Below are 7,140 nucleotides of genomic sequence, written 5' to 3'. Positions count from 1 at the left end.
CCCATGCTCCCAGGGCCCCAAGCCCACAATCCCCATCTCCAAGAGTATGTCCCCACCATCCTGTCCCCTCTCCACCAGACCTCCCTGCTCCCTGGGGCCTGAAGTCCCTTGAGGATTAGATGGACCTCATCTGACTGAGTCCAGACCTGGCAGTCCTTTTCTGTATATGTGTTGGTGGCTTTATATCATCTGGTGTATGAAGCCTGGTTGCTGGCTCAGTGTCTGAGACATCCTGGGAGGTCCAGGTTATTTGAGATTGTTGGTCCTCCTACCGGGTAGACCTCTTCCTCAGCTTCTTCCAGCTTTTCCCCAATTCATCCACAGGGGTTCCCAGCTTCTGTCTATTTGTTGCATATAAATTTGAGCATCTGACTCTTTCACCTGCTGGTTTGGTCTTTCAGAGAGCAGTCATGATAAGCCCATTTTTTGTGAGCACAGAATAGCATCAGTAATAGTGTCAGGCCTTGATGCCTCTCCTTGAGCTTTATCACAATTTGGTCTTGTCACTGGATCTCCTTTTCTTTAGGCTTTTCTCCATGTTTTTTCCTTGCAGTTCTTTCAGACAGGAACAATTCTGGGTTAGAGCTTTTTACTGTGGGATGGTAACTCAATCTTTCCACTTGATGTCCTGTCCCTCCACTGGAGGAGGACTCTACAAGTTCCCTCTCCCCACTGTAGGGCATTTCTTCTAAGGTCCCTCCCTTTGAGTCCTTAGGGTCTCTCACCTCCCAGGTCTCTGATATAACCGAGGGTTTTCTCACCTCCTACCTCAAAAAGTTGCCTGTTTCCATTCTTTTTGCTTTTCCTCAGCACTTCAGTTATGTTCCCCACACACATAATACCTGATCATGTTCACCTTCTTGTCCCATTTCCCACCCAGGCTCTTTCCTCCCCATCACTGTAGTGATTTTTTTAACCTTCTTAACATTTAAAATTGTTTTCATTCATACAGATAATTGAAATTTATTTATTTTTTGATTCATTATCTTATTAGTTTCCAAAGGTAAGAGATACAAATAAAGAAGGTACATTGGGTTGATTTTATTTCACTTCATTTCATTTTTGAAATAGGCACATAGTATGTTGTGTATTGTCCAAGAAGTTCTAGAATGTTTAGGTTCCAGGTGATCTCAGCATTCCATGTAGGTATTATTACAGGTATGTGACAACATACCTGGCTTATATTGTTCTTAAGAAAGTAGTCCCACAAAAATTTCCTATAAACACTTTAAAATTAACATTGCTCTCAGAGATGAAAATATTTCCTGTTAACTTACAAAATTCATAGAAAGTATATTTCTTTCTTGAAAGAAACTAAACTGCTAACTTCAAGGCAGGATAAAAGGACTGATTAGCCCCCTCTCTCTATTCTAGGCCCAACCTCTCTGTTCCCATTGTTCTTGTTTCTATAGCTCTGTCTCTCTCTTTGTTTTCAGCTAGCCCTCTATCTGTTCTTTGCCCCACATTTTTCTGACCTAATGGTTTTGTTTCTGCCTCTATGCCTCTATACCTCCCCCATTTCCTCACTCCTCTACCCTCTCCCAATCATTCCCTTTATACCAGGTCTGTTCCGTGGTGTAATTTCTGAAGGTCACAACATGCATGGGTCCAGCAAATGTATTCCCTTGCTATGTAATATTTCATAACACTAACACATTAAAAGCAACTGACAAAATCTATAAATATTAGTTTGAGACATGGATTTTTGTATTCCCAAAAAGGAATCAAAACAACATTTCATTTGGCTTGGCCTTCAGATAAATTCAGATAACCTAACCTTACCTAATCACTAAGAATGCTAAATTATGCACTTGTTTTTCTCCTTGAAACAATGTATGTCCATCAGTGCCCTTTGACACAAATAAATCCACAAACTTGCTCCATTGACAAGAGCATTGCTTATTTAATCCTGTGATAACAAAAGCAGGTGCAGCAGGAGCAGCATCTGCCCTAGGTCCTCTCAGGAGCTCTTTCTTTTATTCTCTCTCATGAATCACTAGAATTTCAAACAAAAACTATCTGCAGCTGGAGCAGACATGAGATTAAAACAAAACAAAATAAAAAAAAACTACACATATAACATTGCTGGGTTTTTATAGGAAGCAAAATTCTCATACATTTTTTCCTATAAGGAGGATGGAGGATCCTACAACTCAGAAGCAAATAAAACTTCCAAGTTTTAGGAAGCTCAGAAAGGGCTAGGTTTGCTGAGGCCCTCCCAAAGGCAAGAAAAGAGGAACACAATTGCTGGGGTGATGTTTCACCTACCTCTTCCTGGTAAAGAGAATTCAACACAGTTGAATTCTTTTCAACAGCTTAAGAGCAGGAATGCCTCAATGCTACAGGAACCCCAGGAACCCAGGGAGGACTGCTTAAATACACCCCAGCACTGGGGAGGGCTATGCGTCCTGCTAGGGTTGGTCAGTCTGCAGACATGTTAATTTGCATGCACCCACTCAGGAGGGGTTGGTGCCAGATTTGGTCTAGCACCTGCTCAGTGGTGTTGTTTACTGCGATGGTGTACCGGAGACCAGCACCATCTTTTAGGTGCTGGCTGCCTACAGCATGAACAGATTTTTTTTTTTTAACTACTTGCTTGGACTGATCTTCCCCTGCTTTGTGGGCCCAGCCTGCTAATTCTGTTATCTACTGTATTTGTCTGACTCATTTGGGATAAGGATTTACTTGGACCCAGCTTCATTTGTCACATCCACTTTTCAAGTATAAAAAAAAATCACATACTCCATCTACCAACATGGGAGACATTATTTTTTGATATGCAGTTTTCCCCAACAGTGGAATGACAAGACGACCAGAGCCATCCCTTAGGACAGGGACAAATGATCCAAAAGTTACTATTCTCTAACCTAGGACAACCAGTGTCAATAATTTTATATGTCTCTGCAAACCTAGATTATGGCTGATCAACTTCATTGAGTCAGTGGTAGCACTCAGAGTGGGCATACAGGCTAAATGATAACTATATATGTGAACATCCTTCAACTCTGGCCAGATGTACCACTAAAGCCCATTTTTACATTTCCTACTGGAAGCACATCTTATGAACAACCTGGCACTACAAGTGCAAAAATGGTGCTCCTTCAAAAGGAGCCTTCTGCATCAGACTGTCAACTAGGGACCTGGAAACATTCTAATTTCAATATCACTAACTTAAGAAACCCCTGACAGAATACTGGCTGGCAGATTGGAAAGGGCACGATCACAGGGTCTGTGTTAAATGTCAAGAGAGTTTCTATCATGCATTAAGTGACATCCAGATCTTCCATTCTTTTCATGAGGAAATAAAAATTAGCCCATTTCTCATTGCTCCCATAGCAAGAAATCTGTTTTTGGTCCTGTTGTCACAGACCCTCTGGGTCCCTCTTTCTGCATGGAAAGAGTCACTAGTCCGAGATGGGCAAAGAGTCTGCGAATGACAGAAAGATGAACACGTGAGATTGTGTACTATCTGAATGTCATTTGTCAAATTGAGCATCAAACTTTTTATACACAAGAAAATAGGGAAGTTAGGTGACACATTGGCAAAGTACAAATGAGGTTACTGGGTGCTTAATGGCTCTTACACAAAACAGAGGAATATAAACACAAAGACAGGCAGGAACTGGTCAATAAAACAACTGAGACAAAGTCAGCCCTATCTAAGGTCACCTAAAGTCTTAGAAGCCAGGTGTGAGGTCTTACACTCCTAGGGCAATGGCTTTCACACCCAAGTCTTATTTCTAATTAGGGAGTTTGGCTCTAGCTAACTATCTCATTACCCTAAAACCACAGCCAGATCTACTGCCTAAACCATTGTAAATTCCTGTATGTGGGAGTGATTTGGCTTTTATTCTAAGTGATAGTTTAATACCAAAGGCAATTCTGAATGTCACTGAATAGGCAACATTGAATTCCAAACCCATGGTCAGCTCAAGGACTTTCTAGGACATTGGAACACTGGCAAAGGCTTAGCTATGTCAGAAATCAATCTTAAAAGGCACTTATAATAAGATATTACTAAAAGAGAGCACATGGATCTGTACACCAGACTAACAAGGGGATAGGGTATGAATATGTGGGTTATGAGAATGCCAAAGCTCCAGGAGTTGAGTTCATTTTGAAACTCTTTGACTCATGAGTGCTTCCAGGGCTCTTGGACTGCCAAGCAGACTTCACTACAGTGTGCATGTGCGGCATCCTGGTAGACACTAGAGTCCAGTAGCTAAGGGTGTATTTTGGCCATGCATGTGAAAAAACTAACATGGAAGAACTATGGCCTGGATAGATAAAAAAAAAAAAAAAAAAAAGAACTGGATTCCTGTAATCCTTTGTATGAGACAAGGTTCCCCGGTCCTGCTACAAATCTTGACTCACTAAAACTTCAATTATTGGGACTAGGAGTGGTAATAGCACATGTGTTTAAACCTAAGCACTCCAGAGTCAGAATCCTCTGTGATTTTGAGGCTAGCCTGGTTTACACAGTGTGTTCCAGATTACTCTGACCTACATAATGAGATCCTGGACAAAACCAAAACCAAAATTGAACTAATACTTAAGTTGTTGGGGAAAACTGACTTACCTAATGGAAGGGTGATTTAAACTTCAGCTGGAAGCCCCACATGCCTGGTCCAAACATTCTTTAGCAGTCACTTGGGAAATTCAATGGTGTGGATTCCCAAACCACTTTGAAAAAAACATCTATTCCTTGTCTAGTTTCTCTAATCTCTGACAGGACCGAAAAAAAATGTCAATGCAGGTATCAGGTACCATGCCCTTTGTGGGCTATACTGGATATGTTGGGTACACAGCCTCGATTATACTTTTTCTCACCTAATCAGGATTGTGTGTTTTGGGGACTAGCTGTACAATTTTCTTCCTGTTCCAACTTACCAGAGGGGACCATTTAGAAATCTAAAGTACTAGCCAGGTGGTGGTGGCACTCGACTTTAATCCCAGCACTTTGGAGGCAGAGGCAGGCAGATTTTTGAGTTCGAGGCCAGGCTGCTGTGCAAAGTGTGTTTCAGGACAGCTGGGGGTATACACAGAAACCCTGTCATGAAAATAAAAAAAAAATCTAAAGTACTGGTAGTCGCAAAGTAAATGGTGTGCCCTTGAAATTGGCAACTAAAAATAAAATGAATGGCAATCTGAGTGTAAAATTCATTAACATGATCCAGCTACCTGGACAGAGTCCTGAGGCTACCAAACTCCCATGTATATGTGAAACCATATTAGCAGTATAAGACACAGTTTAAATAATTATTAGTATAATATTATTTTGTGACATAAAATTATTAACTGTACAATACAAGAAACATTGAATTTATTACTACTATAACTCCAAAAGCCCTTAATATACATTTGTATAATAGTATCCTCAGAGGATTGAAACCTTCCACCCTACAGGAAGCTCCTTAAGCAGAGAGATAAACAACTCAAAAGAAATCCAGGAAGCTCTTTAAGCAGGAAGGCAAACACCTTCAAAGAGCTTCAAGGAGTCCCTCAAACTGACAAAAGTCAGTAGGCTTCTCCCTGCCAGAGAAAGGAATAAAAGCCGAGAGTCCCTCTCATATGCAGAAAGATGAGGTACAAAAGAGAAATATGAGGCCAAGGCTTAGAGCATTTCTCCCTGGAAGGTAAAACCCTGGACAATCCCCAACCTTGTTTTCCCAAATCTCTAAAATACATTCAGAAAGAAGCTCTTTGTTCTCTATAGCCAGCAAAAAGCCTTTTTGTTTCTGTGCCTTACAGCCTGAGATGTGATAATTGTAGGAAGACCTATAGGGATATGGAGATAGAGAGGATATGCAGACTACTCCCCACCCATAGCCAAGTTTACTCCCAACTCCTCCCAACTCTCCCCATCTCCTCCGAACTCTCCTCCCAACTCCTCCCAATTCTTCATCTAGCTGTTAAAACCCCCTGTTCTTACTGCTCAGGGTCAAACTCCCCTGCCCTGCAAGGCAGAAGGAGTTTGTCCTCTGCCACAGGCCCTCTGGTCTCTTGTGCCTGCGTAAGAAAGGGTCTCTAGAGTAGATGGGCAGAGATAAGATGTAGTGACAGACAGTCGAACACGGAGAATGGTGTTGGATCTGAATGTATTGTACTGGTTGAGCTTTAGACTTATATAACAACGAATTATCAGAGGATACAAATCACAAAAATACAAGATACACTGAAATTCACCAGTTACAGCAGAAAGGAATTTACAGGGACTAATTAAATGTTTATATTAGGGATAACAAGCCCTGTCTAGGATCAGCCTAATGTCAGGCAAGAATTTCACACTTTAAGGTTAAAAGCATCAGGGGGTTGTTAACTCTTGACAGGCCTTAAGAGTAATGTGCTATCACAGAGCTCTAAATTCTTAGGTCTAATAAAATTTATCTTGTCTGGAGAGTTTCTCCTTATCAGGGTAGTATATCAACTTATACTTGACATGGAATGAAGCCTGTAGTAAAAGATTTCTATCTCAGTGAGACTTTTAGTCTCTATCTGTAAACAGCTGAGTAAAATGGCAAGTGCTTAATTGTTTACTGAATGGGTTAAGTTCCTTGCTGCTATCTGGAATCTAAGAACACTGGGAAAAGGCTTTAGCTATGTTAGAATACAATCTTAAAAGGCATTTACTATAAGGTGATGCTTAATAGAGTGCACGTGAATCTATACACTAGATTAATGTGGTGGAAATTTGAATATAATGGGTTAGGGAAAGAGATGCCATAACTCTGGGAGGAAAATTTCCCTGGACTCTTATCCTCGTGAAACAGCTTCCAGGCTTTTTGCCTGACAAACCGATCCAAACTGGAGAGTTGGCTTTCGCCAGAATATCCAGGAGGAGAGTCCTAGAAATTCATTTCTCATGAGGAGCTTTTTGGCATTTCTGCCTCACAAGCTGACTCCACCAGAGTATCCTGACAGTCCTCAGCTAGATTTAGTAAAAACTCTTGAATTTGGCATCAGGGGGGGTTTTCTCTTGAGTCTTTGGGGTGCTGGCCAGCTCATCCTAGGACTTGAGTGGAGGCCCAGCTTTTGGTGGTCTTACATGTGGGTGTTCATTTGCTGAGATTTGTGGCCTACCCCAGTTCTCAGAAATCCCCGCTGAGAGGTAAGATCCTGCCTTTGTCTATGTCTTTGTCT

This window comes from Mus musculus, assembly GCF_000001635.26.
Source record: "Mus musculus strain C57BL/6J chromosome Y unlocalized genomic contig, GRCm38.p6 C57BL/6J MMCHRY_CTGU1".
Lineage (NCBI taxonomy): Eukaryota > Metazoa > Chordata > Mammalia > Rodentia > Muridae > Mus > Mus musculus.
Note: the sequence above shows the minus strand (reverse complement) of the source record.